This window comes from Globicephala melas, chromosome 14 (genome assembly GCF_963455315.2).
Source record: "Globicephala melas chromosome 14, mGloMel1.2, whole genome shotgun sequence".
Taxonomy (NCBI): Eukaryota; Metazoa; Chordata; class Mammalia; order Artiodactyla; family Delphinidae; genus Globicephala; species Globicephala melas.
In genome coordinates this window covers 44,135,501-44,160,241 of record NC_083327.1, presented here as the reverse complement: position 1 = coordinate 44,160,241, position 24,741 = coordinate 44,135,501, and positions in this window count along the sequence as shown.

The window sequence follows — 24,741 nt, the reverse complement described above, 5'->3', positions numbered from 1 at the left end:
TATAATTTAAAAATTGATATATGTGTATAAGGCAGTGTTATGCATGGTAGTAAATAGGGCGGGAGATGATCCCATGTCCATTGTCTTATTTGACCCTCACAAACCAAGCTGTGAATTAAAATTCTCAAGAACAATAAAAGAAGATAAAAGTAAACATTTTAGAGGACTGACCACTGATCTCCAACTTTGCAGTGCCTGCTTTTGGACATAGCATTATTATGATTATTGTATTTTTTACAGTAATGTACTACTTTTACTCGCTATTAAATGTTTTGACCCACAGAATATTCATAGATCAATAATATTTAATGTTATTTTCTTAATGAGTGCATATTTGTATATTTCGTACTTGCATAGAGAAGGTGACCGTAGGTAAGATTGTGAGCTCTGGCAAATGGCCTATGCTTCAGTTGCCTTTTCTATTAAATAAGTAATAGTACCTACTTTATAAGTTTGTGTGAGGCTTAAATGAGTTTATTTATAGAGTAATAAGAACAGAGCCTGGCACATAAGTACACACATTAATTATTAGTTCTTATAGTTATTATACATACATGATGCTATTAATTTGGATCCTATAATTTTATCTGGAAGCTAATATCTATCTATATAGAGGTTTTTTTTTTTTTTTTTTTTTTGTGGTACGCGGGCCTCTCACTGTTGTGGCCTCTTCCGTTGTGGAGCACAGGCTCCGGACGCGCAGGCTCAGAGGCCATGGCTCACGGGCCCAGTCGCTCCACGGCATGTGGGATCCTCCCGAACCGGGGCACGAACCCGCGTCCCCTGCATCAGCAGGCAGACTCTCAACCACTGCGCCACCAGGGAAGCCCGTAGAGGTCATTCTTAAAAATTTTTATTACGTTTACTAGGAGGTGATTGATTATAGCCTTTCTTTTCACTTGAATTTTGTGTATGCCATGTTTTCTAATTATGTAGTTACTCTCCTAGGTTTTTGTCTTCCTTTTTTCAAATATTGTTTTCATTAATTTGCAGGAAACTTAAGGATTATAATACCTAAACAAATTTCTTCTATAATTAATTTGCATTCAGCAAAGTCTACACTCAGATTTCTTAAGTACTTCTTAAATATTTTCCCTCTTCCCTAAAATTTATATATCATTGTCATTACTTAACTTCTAAGAGCAAATGACTCTTATTAAAACCAGAATTTTTATACGCTGTTAGTTCGTAGTGCAGATCATTGCCTCTAGGTGTTTCAGAATCAAAATCAGAACTACTAAATAATTTAGAGGTAAGTTAGCAATTAACTGAAAATGACTTATCACAAACTGTGGTTCATATGTGGCAAGTGGGCTGGCAGAACGGTTACAATCTGCCAGACCAGAACTCTCTCTCTCTCATTCTCTAAGAGGTAATAGCCAATAACGGACATAGAAATATATTCACATAATGAAAAATAATTAATACAGCTTCATCACTCTTTCGTAAAATTGTGCCTAAAACTCTATAATGTGCTAGCATATAATTGCTACTATATGCTTATCTCTTAGAAAAAATCCTGTGCATAGAAACAGGAGGGATACTTGATATTGAGATAGAAATTTATAATTTCATCTCATTTTCTTTTCAGCTGTACTATAACACCCCAAATCATTTAATTATTTTAAAGAAAATAGAAAATGGAAAGTTTTATTTAGGGCTAATATAATATTTCATTTTGTTAATACCTCATACTGGAGAGGAAAAAATACACATGGTGACAAATACTATCTTTGTTTTCAGACACCATAAAATGATTGAAAAATTCATAATTATAGAATTGGAAAGGATCTTATAGATTGCCCCCAGATTTTATAGCTGAAAGAAGTAAGATGCAAAAGGGATTAAATGTCATGCCAAAAGCAACACACGTTTGTACCATTCCTGGAAAAAGAACCTGTGTCTTCCAATGCCAAGTCCCATGTGCTTTCTGTGTCTCAATCCAAAACAAATTACTGTGGATCATTGGCTTCTGCTAACTAATTTGTTTTTAAGATAAAATATTTCTGTCGCACAAGATCACCCACACCTTAGAGCACAACAAATGTAGTTTGACTTTATGCCCAATAAATAGAAGCAAAGGGCCACAGGGTTGCAGCAATACACCGAAGTTCTCATATTGCCCACTTTTCCCAGACTACGTCATCATATCAAAACCTCACAAGAAAAAGAATAATTGATTATGCTTAACTTGACCTCCATAGAAGAAAGGCCTCAATATCCTGTTCTACCATTCTAACATCTAAGAATCCAGTTGTAGGTCTCAATTCTCTTCTTTCTTATCTGGATATCTAGGGGTTTCCTTCGTATTATTTGTCCTCAGTGGGAAAATGAAGACCTGATCAACCACTGTCAGTCCAAGACTGCTTTCTCTCCTTATAAGTTCATTCAAAAGTTTGCTAAATCAAGACATTCTTGAGAGCCAGATTAGTTCTTATTTAATGCTACCTTTCTAATGTACCCAGCACCTCACAGGTGCCCAATACATTTTAGAGTAAATAAACTTTGGATTCAATCAGTCATTGGTCTTGAGGACTATTTTCTTCATGCTGAAATTCACTTTAACTTTTTTCTACCTGTTTTTCTTCTTAGGGAAAGTTTACTTACCCTTTTAATTTTCCTCCCAACTTTTCTAGTAAAGAAGTACAGAACTGTCCACTGTGCTCTAACAAGAGCACAAACATTCAGTATTTAATGGAAAGATTATTTCATAATTTCAAACTGTAATAAATTTTTTGGAGTTTTTAATATTATGTTTCCTTTAAAAAATAGTGCTTTTCTGCTGACCCAGGATCAGCCAATATCCATTCTCACCACCCCCAACCCTTGGGGTCTCTTTCTCTTGTACTAGCACTTAGGCAGTCATCCAATATGATAGAATCCCAAGACAGAAAGACAATTATCTTTCTAAATGAGCTTGCTTGTAATCAGTGAAAAAAGAAAATACCTAACCCAGAAATGTTTATTTTCCTTGCACCTCAACATACTTGAATAGTACTGTTTTAGTTTTCAATCAAGATTATGTGTATCATTTCCTTTTCTCCTTTGGCACCAGGATCTATAGGCAGTAAAGATGCATTAAAGAGCCAAAACCAAGAAAGCGTCTGTAGAAGTGAGCCAATAATAGAAGTCAGTGTCATACATGTAAGGTCAGGGCAAGGCAGGAAAGAATGCCAGGTAGACAGATCAGAGACTGATGGATGCAGAATCAAGAGGTCAGATAAGTAGCTGGGACTAGAAATTAAGCTAAAAGCTATTAGTGGAGAGATTTTCTACTTTGGGGAAAGCAGGACAAGAGCAAAAAAAAATTAACTGATGCAGGACTTCCTGTTGGTTCAACTATTGGCTCAACTGTTGCTCTGGCTGCCTCAAAGCTAGCTTTTTTTCTCTCTTGTTCTACATGAGACTGACCCAAGGGCTGCAAAAGTGGCCACTGAACAAGCCAGCTGGGGAGAAGAGTGTGGAAGAAGGACATACCCACTGATTGCAGAGAATTTGTAAAAGATCTATTGCTCCCGATCTGGAAAAGCCAAACTCAGTTCACACTGAGTCTGGAACACTACAATAATTCAATCAATCTTGGTAATATTATCTCACTTATTGATATTTAGGAGCTTAATGACCCTTAGATCTCATGTTTTTTGAAGGGATTTTTCCATATTGTCTTCTCCTGCGAGAGGCCATTTGGTTTGGAAGTCAAAGCAGAAAAAAAGGGCAGAGCTAATGAAACTACGGGAGAAATGCTGAAGAACTTGCCACAGTTCTCAGCAAACGTAGCTTTCCTGTCTACATTGCTTCTTCTATCATGATCTTCTAGGAAATTTGACACAGTTTTTTCAGTAAATTGTCAAATATTTATTGAGTACCTACTATGAGACCAGTGGTCCATTAAAAAACTAAAGACTGTGATACAGGGATGGACAGTAGGAGACGAAGGATTCAGAGAATGCCTCTGTCCAGTCCCCCTGATGTCTACCTTACAGTCTTGAGATTTCCCATTCTTCTTCTGGCTTGAAACTTTATTTCTCCTAAACCAAAATCAAATGCACTACCCACTTTTATATTTACCAAACATTTTCTGAGACTCTTTAGGATGTGCCAGTTGGTAGGAAAGCAAAGTTAAAAAATATATATCCCTTGCTTTAGATATTGCATGATTTACAAAGGATACATACAAACAACTTGAATATTATTTCTTCTTGTTATAAAAGTATTTGCAAATACATGCTTCATCTCTCTTATGAGAAATCAGGAGAATTTTTGATGCTGGAATTAGAAAAATATCAAATCACTCCTACTGAAGATTATAAAAGGAGAGAACTGAAGAAATGAAGTTAAAAAGTACAAAACAAAAATAGCAGAAAAGAAGGGGTGTGTGTGTGCGTATTTGCATGTATGTGAACTTTTCTTCTTCTTTTCCTAAGGAAAGATAAAACCTATAAAGGAAAAGTCAAATTGGGCCATATGGCTGCATTTCTTAAGTACCTATGTGAAGAAGAATTGAGTAAGCCATGCAGATAGTTGCTAATCTGATGATCACAAGTGAAAGTGGATTTTAAGGAAGTGTTTGGCAGAGATACGGGAGAAATGATCAAAAGACAGTAATAATATTTTAAATAGCAGTGCTTACTCATCACCTAATATATTCTGGATATTGTGCTAGATATATCAATATAATTTAGTATAATACTCCTCATAACCCAGTGCATTAAGACAGATTCCCCAAAAATGGTTACCAAAGGACTTTCATAGATGTCTTGCATCACATACGCACCAACTTAATTAGTTTTCAAACACATTAATGACATACTAAGCTGAAACAAAATTCAAATGAGTTTTTTGTATTACAGGTCTTGTGGTCTCTAACACATTAAAGCAGAAATTCTAAGCAGAAGAATATGGTATATAGCAATCCTCATACTAATTTTGGATGATGGAACCTATTTTTCAGGGACCATATTGGAGGTTGGTGTATTAGTGCCCTGAGAAATATGCTTTGGAAAATATTGTGACTAGGCATTAAGTATTGGGAAGAAAAAACTTGAGACAGAAAACAAAAGACTGTTAATATTCATTTACCTGCACCAAAATAAAATAAAATTTCAAGTTCAAACTTAGGAGAGCTTAGGGGAAGAGTTTCTATAATACTTTGCACTGGAATGGATATTACTAATATATTTCATCGTCATTGCTATTATTTTGGTGTTCTATATTTACTGCACTATTTTGTTGAACTTAAGAACACCTCATATCACGGAACTTTGATCACTTTCCTCTTAAGTCTCAGCTTCCTCAATCACAAATTCTTCTACCATGGAAAATTTTAGGAACTTAATCCCTAAATGGGGGAAAAAAATCACTATAATTACAAGAGTCATGAACAAAGTGATATTGACATACTGAGGAGAAAGATCTGACCCTTCCTGGGGTGGGGAGGTTTTATAAAAAGATGACAAAGGAGCTGTTCTATAACTCCCATTGAAGCTGCTATGGTTTACTTAGAGACTTGGTGCAAGAAAATATTTGAAAAGAACAACAGAGGGAAATGATTATGTAATGGGTCTTGTCAGGCTGTTTGCTAGAAAGTTCCTGGTTAATATTTTGACCCATCTCATAATACATTGTGGGTCATTATGGTACATAGCATTTAGTTATTCTTGTGGCCTCACTTTGTCTCTGATTCAGAATGATTGTCTGGGCTAACTTCATTTTTATAACCTATTTAAATTATCCCTGGCCCAGTTCCAAATTTTATCTGAAGTACCATTCTTTTTTTTTTCTCTTTTTCATTTTAAAGACTTTTTTGATGTGGAGCATTTTTAAAGTCTTTGTTGAATTTGTTACAATATTGCTTCTGGTTCATGTTTTGGTTTTATGGCCGCCAGGCATGTGGGATCTTAGCTCCCCAACCAAGGATTGAACCCGCATCCCCTACATTAGAAGATGAAATCTTAATCATTGGACTGCCAGGGAAGCCCCTGAAGTACCATCCTTAATGCTGTATTAGGTTCATGGACAAAAGGGGAAATCATTCCCACCCAGCCAGTCCTGGAAAAACTGAAGTGCTTTGGGTCTCAGACAACTGTAACAATGGGTCAGATATAGTACTGACTCTATCAGCCCCAGATGAAATCTCAGGTGGTTTGTAGTTTCTACTTCTTCATCCTTTAAACTACCCCTTAAACCTAACCAGCACAGGATTAAATTAACTCCCTCCCTTTTCATACTTCTTCCAAAGTTATTTACAGATGAGCAGCAGAGGACAGAGACCGTGGTCCTCTCTCACTGGTTTCTTCATCATAGGCACATTGAGAGGCAAAGTGTCTTCTTTTGTCTTACCTCAGAAAACAAGTTAAATACCCCAGATAGTTTTCTGATTTGTTCTTCTTGATCATTATAGATTTATCTTTGACTCATGATTTAAGTTAACTCCAAAACAAACTTACTGAAATGGGAAACTGTATGCTTTGTTTGTTCTTGTTTTTGTAAGAAAATAAAGATAAAGCGTAAAGTTTCCACTCACAGGCTGAAACATTTCACCTTTTAACACCTAATTATCAAGCTTAATACGCTTTATATTATGCTCCTTTTCTTGTTTTTCCCTTCTTTGTTATATTTGATAGGCAACTGTAAAACTCCAAGATAGTTTCTAGACCAAGATAATTGTAAACAAGCAAGATTATGATGACAAAAAAAAAAGTCAGCTGAGAATGTGAAACTAAAGGCTGCATAAATGAAGTGAACTATAATAGAAAATGAATGTTTATTATGTTAAAAAATTAGCAGCATGAAAAGGCGTTAAATAGAAAATCACTTGAACCATTGGTAAAAGTGGATATCTAGAGTCCTTCATCATTTCTGAACAGATGTGGGTTACTAAAACCGGAAGTTATTTCTACAAATAAAGAAGAGGTGGGTCACCAAGCTACAGCAGGATTTAAGACTCAACTAGAATGTTTGCAGAAAAAAATATAACAGTTTGAGACAGATCAAAAGAAGAACAGTATTATGGAAAAGAGGGCTGCAGGGAGATCCAACTTTCTGTCCTAGAATTATGTTTGCAAGGATTCATGCCACTACCACTCCAATATTTAACAAAAGGTCTATATAAGTTTTAGAATAAATACAGTAAAGCACCTATTTAAAGTATAAGTCCTATTTATTATTTTTTCCTCATTGATTTAGCTGTGTATTTCTTGTTTCCTTTTGAAACTTTCTAATGGTTGCCCTCAATGTGCCAGAGGGAACATAGTGCCAGCTGCCATTGAGACTGATGTAGTGAAAGGGCAATTAAACCAGTATTAAGGTTTCTGTTTCCCTCAGAATGCAAGAAATTAAGGTCTTTGAATTCTACCTTAGGATAAAAAGGTAATCAAGTTTATTACTAGAGTGCAAGAACAACTAAATCGTACATGAAATTATTTTGTTAATTCAATGAGTATCATTTTGAAATAATTCATATTTTAACTATATGTGTATCATCTAATAAGAATGTGATGATTTCCAGTTTTTAACAACTAATTAACATCTTGCTCAAAATATTTTTCTCTTTGTTTTAGTGGCTTTTTGTGGCTCTTTACAAGTGTTGGAAACACTGAAAAATATAACCATAAAGCTCACAAGAGGAACGTAATATCTTTTGAACTAAATGCTCCCTCATGCTTGACTAAAGAGTAGTAAGCCATTTAATCGGTGTCTTATATTATGGTCTGTGGATGAACGCATGCAAAAATAGTATTATGGTCTATGAAAATGGTATGATCTTAGAGATCCTAGCTCCTAGCTTGTGTCTAATCAGATGGCTTAAAATGTAAAATGAAAAAAGAGTTAAAATAATCATATGACAAAGAAGTGTTCAATTATTTTAAAAGCTTTCTTATGACAAAGTATTTAACCTTTCTAAGAAAAACATTTTATCATTTTTGTTTATAATGACCTCGGTAGAGTAGTGTTATGGTGCTTTCCAATGGACATTTTATTATCACAGGTAAAAGTATTATAGATGGCATGAGGTTTAGTGAGTGTGTAGAACCTCTTCAATACATACGAAGAAATAAGGGTACAGGTGGGAGATACTGGTGGAATCCTTTTTCTCTTCTCCACTGGAAGTGTGTTGGCAATTCCTCTCTTCCTATGGATATCCCCACTTGGTTTCAGGCTGATCAGGGCCTATACCATCAAATGGGTAGGCTAGATATGCTCCACGTATATATAATTGAACCTGCACCTGACAGGACCTGCGGAAGCACTGCTACTTCCTCCCGTGATTCACTGCTTCAAGAGCTCAATAGTAACATTTTTCCAGAACCATTCTGGTTCAGACCAGCTTTGTCAGCAGAAGCTTCGTTTCTGGACAAATGCTAACAAACTCATATTGTGCTCTACAGTGATAATATAAATAAATACAAACTAAGAGCAAGATTTAAATAGCAATGTTTTGGGGAATTCAGCAAATGTTCGGTAAGCTACCTCCTTTTTATTTGATAGCCACATTTGTTTTTGCAAATGTATTCTGATAAAATATAACGCCATGGGTCTTGCAATTTGTAAAATGTAACTTCTTGATTTTTCTCTAATTGACAACTCATATGTTGAATATACCCTTTGCCAGTAAACTGGTCTCCTGATAAATAAGAACAGATTTCATGAAGTCAATTTTCTTTTCTTTCTTTCTCTTTTAGATTTTATTTTTATAACAGTTTTATGTTCACACCAAAATTGAACAGAAGGTACAGAGATTTTTCATATACCCCTTGTCTCCCCACACACAGCTTCCTCCCCTATCAACAACCTGCACCAGAGTGGTACCTTTGTTACAGTCAATGAACCAATATTTTTAAACTCTATTATAGCAAGGTTGCAGAATAGAAGATTAATATACAAAAGTCAGTCACTTTCCAATATAATAGCAATCAACAAGTGGAATTTGAAATTTAAAACCCAATACTATTTACATTAGCACCCCAAAAATAAAATACTTAGTTTTACATCTAACAAAATACATACAAGATCTAAATGAGGAAAACTACAGGCCTCTGATGAATGAAATCAAAGAAGAAACAAATAAATGGAGATATATGTCATATTCAAGGAAAAGAAGACTCAAAATGTCAAGATGTCAGTTGTTCCCAATTTGATCAATAGATCTGATGCAATTCCAATAAAAAAATTATGTTGTGGATACTGACAAACTGAGTCTAAAGTGTGTTTGGAGAGGCAAAAGACCCAGAATAGACAACACAACATTGAAGGACAGAATAAAGTTGAAATATTGATGCTACCTGATTTCAAGGCTTACTATAAAGCTACAGTAATCAAGACAGTATAGTATTAGAGAAAGAAGAGACAAAGAGCTCAATGGAAGGAAAAGAGAGCCCAGAAATAGACTCACATAAATAGTCAACTGATCTTTGACAAAAGAGCAAAGGCAATAAGTGTAATGGAGCAAAGATAGTCTTTTTAACACATGGTGCTAGAACTACCGGACATCTACATGAAAAAAAAAAAAAAAAACACCGTTACACCCCTCACAAAAGTTAGTTCTAAATGGATTGTAGACCTAAGTGTATAAAACTCCTAGAAGATAACACAGGAGAAAATCTAGATGACCTTGAGTATGTCAGTGACTTTTTAGATGTAACACCAAAGGCATGGTCCATGAAAGAAACAATTGATATTCCAGACTTCATTAAAATTTTTAAATTTCTGCTTTGTGAAACACAATGTCAAGAGAATGACAAGACAAGTCACTGACTAGGAGAAAATATTTACAAAAGACACATCTGATAAAGGACTATTATTCAAAGTATACAAAGAACTCTTAAAACTCAACAATAAGAAAACAAACAATCCAATTAAAATATACGCCAAAGACTTTAGCAGACACCTCTCTAAAGAAGGGATACTGATGGCAAATAAGCACATGAAAAGATGCTCCACACCATATGTCATCAGGGAAATGCAAACTAAAACAATAATGAGATACCACGACATATCTATTTGAATGGCCAAAATCCATAACATTGACAACCTCCAATGCTGATGAGGATGTGGAATGACAGGAACTCTCATCTATTGCTGGTGGAAATGCACAATGATACAGCCACTTTGGAAGACAGTTCAGCGGTTTCTTTCAAAACTAAACATACTCTTACCAAATGGTACAGCAATCACACTCCTTGGTATTTACCCGAAGAAGTTCAAAACTTATGTCCACACAAATATCAGCACATAGATGGTTACAGCACCTTTATTCATAATTGCCAGAACTTGGAAGCATCCAAGATGTTTTTCAGTAGGTGAATGGATAAACTGTGGTACATTCAGACAATAGAATATTATGAATATTATTTAGCACTAAAAAGAAATGAGCTATCAAGCCATGAAAAGATATGGAGGAAGCTTAAATGCATATTACTAAGTAAAAGAAACTAATCAGAGAAGGCTACAAACGGCATGATTCCAACTATATGACATTCTGGAAAAAGCAAAACTATGTACATGGTAAAAACATCAGTGGATGTCAGGGGTTGGGGAAGGGGAGGGATGAATCGGTGGAGCACAGGATTTTTAGGGCAGTGAAAATACTCTGTATGATACCGTAAGGATGGATACATATCATTATACATTTGAGACAAACAACCCCACAAGAGTGAACTATAATGTAAACTGTGGGCTTTGGATTATTATGATGAGTCAACATAAGTTCATCAACTGAAACAAATGTACCACTCTGGTAGGAGATGTTGGTAATTTGGAAGGCTATGCATGTGTGAAGGCAAAGAGTATGTGGGAAGTCTCTGTACCTTCCCCTAAATTTTGCTGTGAATCCAAAACTGCTCTAAAAAAAACCAAAGTCTTAATAAAGCAAAAAAAAATTCAAAATAGTAAGATGATGTTTTGATAAAAACAATCATCACTTGCTCATTGACCACAGGATAAAATGTTACATATACATAATGTAGGCTGAAGTATCCTGATTCTAATAATTGTGTCAATTACCGCAAATCAAGCCCTTCAAAAAGAATTCTAAAAAAAAAGAAAAGAGAAAAAAACTTTTCCTAGTTCTTCAGAAATCACACTCACGTTTGATATATCTCACCCCTCAGCCAGAGGGTCATGATACCATAGATGTCATGAATTATAGTGTCCTCTGAACTTTTGAGATTACTTCATGGAAAGTCCATTCCTCATTATACTAATGGCTTGAGACACGAAAACTAAGCTGATAACGCTTATCCACTGAACATTAATCAAGACAAACCTGAAGCAAAAACTCTGCAAACATATCACAGTACTCGTCTGAGCTGAAACTGAGCCAACAGGTAGTTGATGAATCCTTAGTAGAAGACTCATTTGCCATATGATATTTGAGTTGCAGAAGTGTTTGGGAACAAAAAGAACTTTACCTGTCCACATGTATATGTAGGCTGTAAGTACCATGTTCCCTCACATCTATATATCACTAACAAGAGTATTAGGAAAAGTTCAGAAAATCCCAGCAGTCATCAATTCTCATCTGTGTTTAATTACCTGAAAAATCTAGACAAGTTTGAATCATCCAAGCCAGTGGTGTTTCCATAACCAACTGTTTCTAATAAATATACATGATCAAAAGCAATTCTGCTTCCTTAACCCTCAGCATTTAGAAATATCTATAGAGAGAAAAGCAACACTAGGGAGAACACAAAATATTCCAAGGCAGTGGAGTGTTCCAAGGCAGCACATCCATTAAGTACTTCTTATGACACCTTAAAATTTTTACCATATAAAATTACAGTCTTTCTTAATGCTGAAGTTGGGATTGCTTGCCTTATTCTATGTCCATTTCCACCCCCTCCCCATGATTTTTACACTTCATTTTTCCCAAAAATATACGAAGAGCTTCTTTTCTATAAATTCAGATTGGTTTCACCACTTCTAGATAACCATTCTTGCAGTTGTTTATGGTTTTTAAATGATCCTTTGTGATATTTAAATAATCATTTACCACTGCTAGCACATTAAAAAATCATCTGATGATGACATAACTGAACAACAGTTAGAAAATCATTAACTGTAAACTGATACTGATGAGCTCTTCAAAAATCTAGATGACATAAATTATTTGTAATCCATAACTATATGGAGAATAAAAACACAACGTGAGGAAGATTCATATCTACACTAACCCTAAAGGGAAGTTATATAATAAAACCTCACAAATCTGGAATAATAGAGGAAAGTTTGCTTCAATTATTGAATACCTTACACAAATGCAGCATTAGTACATTCAAACAGACAAAAACCAAATGAATAAGGCAATTTTAATTTAAGGGCCTACTTTTCTCATCTAAGTTATTATCAGAATAAAAGGCTGTTTTTAGACTTGCCACTTGGATTTTTAAAAAATACACTGAGACTTAGTTTAGACAAATCTTTTGTTTTAGCCACATAATGGTGGTCCCTATCTTCCCCAGCTCTAGGTTGTTGTGGGTATGAAAGACATAGAATCTATACAACCCCACTCGATATTTGCCCTTCAGGGTCTTTTAGATCAGTGAAGAAGAAAGTTACATAAACATACAATTGCAATATAATGAGATAATGTTATATTAGACAAATACAGCAAGACCACAGATGAGAAAGAAAATGTGGTGTAGCATAATACTTTCTTATTTGGTTTTAATCAGCTTTACTATGTGATAAGCAACAACTAAAACTGGTAAGTTAAGCCAATATCAGAGCTGAAGTGCCATTTTAAAATACTGATCATGAATAACCTTTAGAGGAACTGCCACCTTACAATCTTTAAAAAGTTCAGGTAATATGGCTTTTTGAGACTGGGCTACAGAAAGCAGAGCTGTGTGACAGGGCAATAAATCAAGGATGTAGTTTCCTAAGGGTCTTAACTAAATATGTTTCTACAATTAAGTTAGCTATTGAACTTAAATATTTTTAACAGTAAGAATATTTCTTATTATATATGCATAATGTATCTACCCGACTGCTACACGTTGACATACTAGCTAGGAAATTATATCCTGGGTAACCATTTTTTAACACATGTATTTTATGTCAAGTGTGACTTAGATGAAAATTGAAAGGTACATCACTTTTTTTGTTGTTTTACTTCAATCACTCCCAAGACTCTTAAAATTATATTTCTCTTTTGTTCATAAGCACAAAGCGTGAACGACCAGCCTTTCACTTCCTCAAGAGGCTACACCTCATGTTAAGCCATAATCTTCCTCTTGCTCTTGATGTGTGAATTCTATTTGTACTTTGTGAAGATTTTAGTCAATTACATATTTCAGTTCTAGTAAAGCTATAAAGTTTCATGAGATTCTATCCAGAATTCACTTGCCATGAGAGATTTGCTTTCAAATATGCATAACTAAAGTACCCTGGTATGTATCAGTGTAAACAAATGCAAGTCCCACCCCCTTCTCACCATTTTATTTCTATTAATCTAAGAGTTGAGTTAAAATTTCAGACTGAGGTAAAATGGTTGCTATTTTCCAAAAAATTATATGAGAATCCTTTTAAGATTATGTTAGTCCCCAATAAAAATATTTTACTGTATTGACAACTCGAGTTATTTTTAGCTTTTGGTTAATGATAAAAAATTATCAAAAGGCTATCATGAACTTATAATGCTCTGCAATATAAGATGATAATCTCTGAGTTTCTGCTATAGTGCCTAATAGATGTATACAAATTACATTTAAGGTATGGCACCCTTGTGTATATATGTAATTATGAAGATTAAAGGAAGTGGATTAAAGAAAGATAATGATTAAAGTTTACTAAGTTACAAATGGCCCTCTAAATCTGCCTCTTATAGCTTAACACTGTTCCTCACTGATTCCAGCTTTATGCATCTTTGAGTTTTTCAAGGTTGACATGAGTACCAAAGCAAAATAGCCATATATACCAAATACATTAAGGCAACACATCATTTAGGGCCAATAAAAGCATGTTGGTAGCAAACCAGTGATCATCTTACAAACCAAACAAAGGTCATATCAAGACTTGACATATATACACTAATATGTACAAAATGGATAACTAATAAGAAACTGATGTATAAAAAAATAAATAAAATAAAATTCAAAAATTAAAACAAACAAAATAAAACCCCTTTGCCTCAAAGCCATCAGGGAGTTGGGTCTTTTGAGCACTAGCAGCCTGGACTTCTTGCTTGGTGCCCTGCAATAAACGCTGTGCTTTCCTTCACCACAAAAAGAAAAAAAAAAAAAAAAAGACTTGCCTCAAAAATCCAACTCTTCTAATAAGCCTTCCTCATGGATTCTACTTTCTCTTCAGAACTTCTCTTGTCTGTATTCAATGAAGCACACTAAAAAAGAGATGGTACTGGGTCCTACCCCTACTCGGGTCCCCAAAAATCTTTACTGTAATACCTGTGATAATCAAAGAGGACATCCTAGTCGAGCAATTGCTTTCTCTCTCCCTCTCTCCCTCCCTCCCTCCCTCCCTCTCTCTCTCTCTCTCATTCTGATATATTTATATTATTTTTATCTGTATAAATACCATACAATTACCTCATAATAATACCTTGAAGGAATATTTAAATAAATACTTTGAAAGATGACAAAAAAATGTAGCTAGTATGAGCTCACATCTTATACAAAAAAAAAAAGCTATGTGCTGGACAAATTAATATTATAAATGCTGTATAACAGAGGATAGCAGTTTTCAATTTCTCTTTAGTGAGGAGCAAGGGGTTGGTGCTAACTAAGTGACTGAGACTACATCCTTGTCCAGTCACCCTGGCTGCCCTCCGTCTGTAGTTCCATGTAGCCAGTTTTGCTTCAGAACCCTTATGACTGTCACACATGCTGTTGGTCTCTTTTTATGTACTCTAGGAATAGCTGATACATTGTTACGTTCAATCATGCTGATATGATCCATATGTGTATGCTGTGCTGGCATTAGGGGTGGTATGGGTGTTAATGGGGGTGGTACAGTGGGATGTGTGCCTTTTTGTCAGATTTCTTAATTTGTTAGGTGAGAGTTTCCAACTGTTCTCCATGTGGGCAGCAACATGATGTATCCTTCAAAATAACACTGAACATTCCTTCAGTGGCTGCTTAATCCTCTCATGTCCCATTACATGTCAGTTACATTTGCAGAATATATTTTAAAGCTTTATAAAATGAGAAGAGCATTGGGATAAAAGAGGTAATACACAGCAAAAACCACAGGCTCTAGAATCAACAACATGGTTTGATCTCAGAGCCACAATTTGCCAGCTATATTAACCAAAGAAAGTTATTGATATCTCAGTTTTCTTATCTCTTAAATTCCATAAGACCTCATTCTTTTAGTGAGGATTAATTGAAATATTATGAAGCAAATCATGTCAGGCATGAAGTAAACACTATGAACTTTATTTGTATTATAAATCCATTAGCAGAAAGGGACATTAAGAAAGCTTCTGTTCAGGTTCTTTCCTTAGTGGCTGACAAACGTTAAATGATGGAGTGTAGACTGAAGCATAGAGCAGGGACTTAAGATCTCTCAGGCAAAGTACTTCTTCTCCTTGGTCAGTTCATTATTATATAAAGGCCTATGTTGTTCTTTAATTGCTATCTTTGTGTTGAAATTGATTCTTCAATTCAAAACTCTTGTTACATCAAATTCACATATTTCTTTAGTGCTCTAAACAGTCTAGTGCAATGTTGAGCATGCAGCAGATTCTCAATAAATAGCTGTATGCATTTTAGACTTGATAACAGAATGAGTAAGGCAGCACTTTTCACTATAGGTGTCATTCATCTATTTTTTAAATCTATTTTGCCTAGTTAGTCCTAATACCATCTTGGTAAAGGATTCATGCCATGCTAGTGTGCTTGTATAATTTTATTTCCCTTTTGTACCCCAATCCCCCAAAAATGTTTGATTAAAAAAATATGCTAAATATAAAAGTGTATTTTAAAAATCCTAAACTATTTCTCCTCTTCACCCACTTCTCACATCTAAATTTTAAAATGCCTAAGTCCTTGATCATAAATGGTTAGTGGAATATACCTATTAAAGGAAGGCTCTTTATCCAGTTTTATGGTCTAAAGTTCATTCTATCCTTTATCAGCTGCTCTCATATATGTCTATCATATGATCAAGTGACTTCCAGACATTCTATTTGGCTACAGTCTAGTTCAAGGTACAATAAGTATTATTTTTCTTTGTAATGATTCAAAGTATTCTAATCAGTACCATTAAAGTTCTATTGGCCAACATAATATTATTACAGATTATAGCTAAACTATTACCTGAATATTAATACTTGAATTTAAATACATTTAATTTTATTATCAATTAAAAATTAAAAGTCATTCATCAAACACTGTTTACTGTATGCTTCACCTGAAAAATTTTCTTTGCCTTAGGTTTAAAACCTATTTTTAAGGAGTTCAAGAAGTCAAAAAGAAAGCAACAAAGAAGTAAATATTTTATTTATTTTTAATTATTGGAATGAACACCATTGATGTGAATTTTTGAAAGCTTATAGATGTCAGGTGTCATTATACTATTTATTAAAAACTAAATGTCACAGTATGCCTTATCCCAAACTTTAATTCTTCACTGTCAATCACCCTTATCCACTAAATCTGCTTGCACTCCATCCATCACAGCTCTCTTTTAGTTCTTATTATTTTATATCACATAGCTGACTGTCTTTTGTTCTCTCTCAGCCAATTTTTAATGCCTTTCCTCCATCTCTGGTTTACCTCTACCATATTCTCTATCAATCTCATGGGTCATAGCTCATGGAATTGCAGACTGTAGCTGCTCCTAAACACTCTCTAACTAAAAATTTCATAACCATCATGTTCAGTTTTTGTGAAACGTAAGTTACGTGTGGGAGAAATCAAGGCCTACATGAAGAATCTGATATTTCAGCCTAACATTGGATAACGCACTGCAGGTGCTTACCCATGCTTAGAGCAGGGTTTTTTTTTCTTCCTGGAAGTTCAGATTAGGATTTTAGAATGTTACCAATGACACTGATGTTTTTCATTAAAACCTTCATCCAACAGTTGGAGAAACAAAGATTGATTAACTGACTTACTCAAGTTCAGTCTGCTAGTCAATGACAGATTTTGAACAGATGGGGACCTTGGGCTCCCCATCTCCTTCCCTTTCTGCTTCACCAGAGGGATTTGATATTATAATAATATTATGAAATTTGGTTTAAGTAGGGTTTAACAGTTATGGGTAGGAAATATTTCTTGTATAAATACTCACTTGGATTTGTGAAAAATTATGATTACAAATCCACCCTCACAAAAGATGAGATGGTAATAACAAATAGCCAGAGGCACAGATACGTCAATTTAGCCAAGAACGCATATCTCATTAATAGTTTTCTGAAGCAAATAATGTCCAATTTACATAAAGGCATACATCGTTTTGTTGCTCTTCACTTTACTGCTCTTTGCAGATACTGTGTTTTTATATATTGAAGGCTTCTGGCAACTATGTGTCAAACAAGGCTACTGGCATCACTTTCCATTAGCATTTGCTCATTTTTTGTCTCTGGGTCACATTTTGGTAATTCTCACAATATTTCAAACTTTTCGTTATTATTATATTTGTTATGGTGATCTGTGATCTTCAATGTTACTATCACAAAAAGATTATGGCTTGCTGAAGGCTCAGATGATGGTTAGCATTTTTTAGCAATGAAGTATTTTTTAATTAAGGTGTATACATTGTCTTTTTATATATAATGCTATTTCACACTTAATAGACTGCAATATAGTGTAAACATAACTTTTATATGCACTGGGATAAATCTGTGTGACTTGCTTTATGGTGATATTCACTATATTGTAGTGATCTGGAACCAAAGCCACAATATCTTTGAGGTATGCCTATATTTTATTGCTGTTTGCCTAGGTTGCTTTCATAAGAGATTACAAAATCAGATCAGAATTATTAGTATCATTTTACAGGATGGTTTAAAATAAAGGCAAATATACACTGAAAGCAAAGAACAGGGAAATGGACATTTTGAGTGGAAGTGCTGACAGAGGGCTCTCTCAAAATCTACCTAAAAATGTTGAGCTGTGAAGCTACAGGAAAGGATATTTATTTTTGCAACTGCAGTGAGAGTCATGCAGTTTCTTCCAAGGATTTGTAAACATTCCTGTGGGTGGTCTATAACCAAAATTTGTTCCCTTAGCATTTCCCATATCCTAGCAGCTGGCTGCTTAATCACTGTTAAAGATATTACCATGTACACGTGACTGCTAACAATTTTGAAAACTTGATGAAATGGAAATTGTCATGTGCAAATAAAATTATGAAAAGTGATACCATACAATATAGAAAACCCAAATTGGTTAATAAAAAGAAGACAAAAAGAGAGAGAGATAAGAGACAGAGTCAGGGAGAGATGCAGAGAAAGAGAGAGGGAGAAAGAGAAGGGAATTAGTTTAGAAGGCATAAGACTCAGTTCTACTATGATTTATCTTGAATTATAGGCAAATGCTTTATACAATATATTGTATATATCTCTCTCATAGAACAGGTAAAACAAATTCTTGACTATATCACAGAAATGTTATAAGAACTAAAGAAATAAGTCTCTTAATGTGGAAAAAATAAGGCTTTGAAGAAATATAAGTATTATCAAAATTCCTAAAACACCTGAAAAGGCTAGTAAAAAAAAAAGCAGAGGTTTTTGTAGATAAATAAACAATATAGATGAAAGGAATAGAAGCCAGCTCACAATTTTTTTATTAAAAAATTGAGATTTTATTAAATCTAAAACCCACTATTAGAGTTCAGCAATTTACCTGTAGAAGATGATTATGATTTTGATTTTGATACCAGTTTTGATAGGATAAAAATTTAAACAAAAAAAACAGATCAGTCAACTGAGATAACCTCAATTTATAAAATATATGTCTACAATTTATTTTTCCAAAGAAGAATTTATGAAGAGGAAGGGGGATTGAAGGTATATGTCATATAAAGCTATGATGTGAAAACTGTTTAATCACACCAGACAGCATGAAAAGAAAAAATGTTGACACAATCCTAACAAATATCAGCTGACATCACCGATGAGAGGGTTATTATCTATTCTGGCAAGAGGATCTTCTACGAAACTGAACGTTAAACACTAGAACCTCAAAACCTAAGTCATAACTGGTGGCATACTCTTTAATGACTTTCACTTTTACCTCATCCTTAAACAGGATCATATACACAAAAACATAGATACACACACACACATATACACACTCATCACCAGATACCTGTGCTTTCTAAGGAGACTTAGATATAAGTGTCTATATGCCATTGAGTGTGATGGCATGGTGGTGGTCCTACCTGTTGTCTACTTATTACGGGCTTTCCTCCCCTCTGTGTGTCTTCTCATTGACCTCAAGCCAGCCTTTACCCTCCACTGCTGATGCACAAGGTTTTCGTCACCCAGATGCTGCCACTTCTGCTACCATCACTTCTAATCTCTACTATTCTTCTAATCTCTTCTCCCCCTTTTTTTTTTTGATCTTTTATGTCTCTAGCTGCTCCCCCTTTTTATTGGATTTTTATTGAAAAGACTTTAGAGACCTCTTTGTAGAAGCCTTTCTCTTCTGACCCTTCCTACAATCCATGTACCGAGAGCACATAAATATCTTGTTATATACATATATCTAGTACTAGAACATATATCCCACTATAATTGCTTGTATTTGTATATGTATACCTTGTGTTAAAAATTATAATTACATTTATACTATTATATATAATTTTTATTGTAATACTTTATATATAATTATATATTTATATCTACTTGTAGTGTGTATATGTATGTGTGTACATATGTGCATGTATACATATACACATACACATATACAGACATGTCCCTATAGTAGTTCCTCACTTATTTGTGAGCTCTTTAAGGAAAAGACTAAATTTCATCCAATTATTTAGGCACATGCTGAGCAATCAATAATTTAAAGGATAAATAGATGATGGGCACTGGTCTGTTTTTTCTCTTTTTGATATAAAACCAAGCATTCACAGTGAGGCAGTTATCATATTTAAAACTTTGGCTTGACATATGTGTTTAATTACTTCTTTCTGCTAAAGTGTTCTTTCTTTTCAGTCAAAAATACTCCCTCTGTTACTTTGGTCGTTTTCCTTCTTAGTTTTTAAAAAATTATTCTGAGAACTTGGAAGTCTAGAAGTGGTTCATAGATAACCCAGGCATTACTCTAGGAAAAAAAAAGTATACAAACACATTATATAGATTATATAAATCTATATAACACATTGAATAAACATATGAAGTTTAATGTACTTTTCTGCCCTAGGAGTACATGGGATGTCTTTAAGAATAAGTAGTCACTTTGAAGTAATTGTGGTAAAAGGCTACACAATTGTTATTCTAACAAGAATGACTCACCTCAATTTTTAAAAGAAAAAATGTCATTAAGAAATCAAGTGTTCACTGGAAGGAAATTATTTATTATAAATTAAATTGATTTCAGGCATTTAGCTTCCTCAAGCTTAGACCTTTTTTTTCTGTTATCTTATTGACAGAGTTGAGACTGATAGCTGGTCAAGGAAACCCCATCAGGTCAACACTTTGTAAAGAGAATTAATGGTCATGCCGATATAATAATCTCACTAAGTGCTTTAGTTCAACAATGAGAACCTAAGCTTAGGCAACCCCAGGCCAGTCTTTCCAGGTGCCACAACTCAATAAGCCCTGAATGACGACAGAACCACCCAATAAAGTCATGTGAAAGGTCAATCTATAAAATTTTGTCCCCAAGTACTCTGGAGTTTTCAGATTTATACCAAACTTTGATATAGAAACTTGAAACAGACCTTCTGGATTGATGCTCTTGAGGAAGGAGATACAATTATCTGTTCCTTGAGAAGCAAGCCACTGTTGGTTTCCAGAAATTAGTCAGAGTACTATATTTAATGATTGCAAAATAATTATTGATGTTATTAAATATAATCAACTAATTTAATATTTTCTTGTAATTCATATCACATGGATATTTGTGATGCAATCTCAGATCTACTTTCCTACCTTTGTCATCCACTCAGGAGCTTCAGTAGGCAAAACAATTCAGAATAAGTGATTGTTCTATATATTTTTTAAATGGTGCTTTCACTTCAGGTAACAGAAGCTCTTGTGCTATAACTGTGGTAAATATCAATATCTATTAAATTTAGTAAAATTAAAATCTACCTAAAGTGCCAAGAAGTATTTGGAGTGCCTCTCTTACTCAAAAAGAACATTCTATAATTTGAAAGGAAGGAATCATTATAGTATCACATTTCTGAAAAACAAAAGATGCTGGCTTTCACATTTAAAATATTGTATCTGTTGGTGGCTTATGGGGTGCGTAGGAAAACCAGGAGTTACTGATGTAGGACCCACTCACTTCTTTGATAGATAAATTTCATGCAGCTGTAACAGAATGTTTAAATAAGTTATTTTTGAATAAGGTCTTTTATGTCCCATGCAATTCAGTGCCTCAGGCTGTGAGCTCCTATAACTTGGGTTGAAGGATGTCTAGTTTCTGCTGAAACAAAAGTATGAGATGAATTGTGTCAAGAGAAACCCTAGTTTATGTGCTGTGCCCTGGCTTACTCACAGAGGTTTCTTTGTAAAATACCCTGAGGGTGCAGGCAAAGAGCAGATTCTAGTACTTCTCTGGTCAATTTCAAGCAAACAAATGAAAATGAAATAAAATGGCAGTAATACACTCTTAGGAGCAAAGGGAAGCTTGATCTTTCTGTCAGATTCTTTAACTTTTTCCAACTGTGTTTAATGTTCTTTATTATTTGTTGATTTAGAAGCAAAGCTTTTTTTGCACTTATCTACTGGTTGTACAAAAATTAAATCTCCAAGATAATAGCATCCAACTAGTATGTCCCAATTTCTAAAGCATTCCTTTTCAATGTATTTGCTTCTAAATTTCACCTCCTCAGTGAGATCCTCGTGAACATACAACACTCTTATTTCCTATCCCCTTTCCCTGCTTTATCTTTCTCTAAAGCCTTTATAATGGTCTAATGTACTGTAAACTTTACCAATTTGCTTTTTGGATTGCCTGTCTCCCATTCACACTAGATCATAAACTCCGAGAGAGAAGAATTTTGTGTCCGTTTTGATCACTGCTAAATCCCCAGAGGCTTAAACATTGCCTGGCACATACCTTACCAGCCATGGTTTAGGGTTCTAAAAACTGGAATTCATGGGATAAATAAGAGAGGTGGAAAAGTAGGTTGAAAATACAACAGGGATGGTATGTATGATCTTTATAGAATGTTTCTTCACTGATTCGAGGTGGATGATTGACCCAAGGGAATTTTTTGAAATATTCAATGTTTATTTTTTAATACCACCCTTTCTACCTCTCTTCTAAGTTCCTTGTTTTTCTCTCTCCAGGTGCCCAATACTCTTTCCTGCCTTACTGCCCCATATAACCCTCGTACTTCTACTTCAGAAAGGTGTGTAAAAAAGTCTTCCTTCCTTTAAAATATAAAGTGCCCCATGACTCTAATTACTTCAGTTTTGATTCCTCCCCACACCTTTCCCAAAACTCCCATCCTTTGAGCTTAGAACAGATAAACTGTAGAGCCATAAGTTTAAACAAATTCATTTTTAACCTCTTAGACTCTCCAGGTTCTATCTGCCTGTTTATCTGTTTTTTTTGTTAAATCAAACTTCAAGTATTTTCATACTTGGTTTATTAGCTTCAGATAATTTCCTAAGGTGGTGCAGCATAAAATTTCTTTACTCTTTTCTTTTTCCTTCCTAATCTCCACCCCTGTCCCCATCCCTGCTCATAAATACTTCAAAACCCTATGTGTTTTGAGGATCATCCTATTATCACCACAGATTAATTGTCATATTATCTTGCACTTGAATGTGGATCCATTTGAATACATTATCCTATAAAGATAATATTTAAAGAGTTAAGGGCTTCCCTGGTGGCACAGTGGTTGAGAGTCTGCCTGCCAATGCAGGGGACACGGGTTCGTGCCCCGGTCTGGGAGGATCCCACATGCTGCGGAGCAGCTGGGCCCGTGAGCCATGGCCGCTGAGCCTGCGCATCTGGAGCCTGTGCTCCGCAACGGGAGAGGCCACAACAGTGAGAGGCCCGCGTACCACAAAACAAAACAAAACAAAACAAACAAATAAGAGTTAAAAAATTTTATATTATCCTTACTGTGTACAGAATATGGCCAGAGGCAGCTGTAGGGTACCTATTTTTGATGTTTCAAAATGTTCCTTTCAATAAAATGCTTCCTAGAAGGCAGAAATAGACTCTGGGAAATAAAAGTGATCTAAAGAGCTAAATAATCATCACGAGCAGTGATCAGCAAAATGGAATCATCTCTCCCCCACATACACATATGTTCAGACTGAGATAAACATGCACATACTTCAATTACAAGCAAAACTTTCTTGAGGGACAAGTGGCAGGGAGCACTGAAGCTGAAAGCAATGTGACAACACAGTGGCACACAATGGTGAGAAACAACTCAACCCTGTAATTAATTTCTATCATTAAAGTCCCATTAATATCACTTAGGTGGATGGCTCTGACAGGATGGGAATATTACCTAGAGACAGATTTCCTACTTCAAAGGTTATAGTACTGTTTGCATATGTAATTTAGAATAAATTATAAAAAGGTGAAAAATATGGAAGGCATTATGTATAACCCAAGATTAACTTAACAGAGCATAAATGTATGTGCCTGACATTGGCTGTGGTAAATATAAAGCTTGACACATTTTTCCCCTCTAAAAAGAAATGCAGAGGTTCAGTTCCCAAAATTGGATTCAGAAAACAATGTATATTTAGGATTAATTTATACAAAATCCTAGTACTTTTTATTTGCTGTCTATAATGGTTAATACTAATGAAGTAAACAAAATTGCCTCAAACTGGAGTCATTATTAAAGAAAACAGAAAGGAAGGAGAAAAGGAATTAGATGTAACCAATTACTTTTAGGACACAATTGATTAAATGGATATAGAATAAACAACATGGAAAAAAACTCCCTTTGCAGCTATACCAGTATGGCCAAAGAAAGCAAAAATTTTAGAATAGTGATTGTCATGAAAAAAGTTATTTGAAAAGCTGTAAAAATTTCTCTTAGGCTCTAAATAAAGTTTCTTTCATTCTAACCAACATCTGGCAAGTGATTTATTTAGAAGACTATTCTGAACTCCCCCAACTGAGAAACACGACATCATAGAATCCTCCCTAAGACGGATTATTGCATAAGGTATATTGTATCTTTAAAGCATAGACAGATCACTTAAAATGACTTCTAATCCTCAAACTAGGTACTCATTTCACTCCCTTTCTTTGAAAATCTGAGTAGATTCCAAATAATGAAATAAGGATAATTCAACACTATTTTGTGAGATATGACAGGCTCTGGAATTAAAATTACATACAATTTGAACTTAAATTAGTATATGAAATAAATCAAACTTTTGAAATCCTTTCTCAGACTAAATCAGTGTAAGCAACAAAACGACCCTTTGTTGTATATTTCTGACTTTTTAAATTTTCACCTTGACAAAATATAACTTAAACATGCTTCAGGCATATATGTGAATAACATGGTGACATTTCCTTCAGCATTAAAAAAAAAAAAAAGTTTAAACGTGATAAGGTGAGTTGCTTGTGGAAAAGAAACTCGTTATTTCTTCTTAACTTTGCCTCAGAGACAACA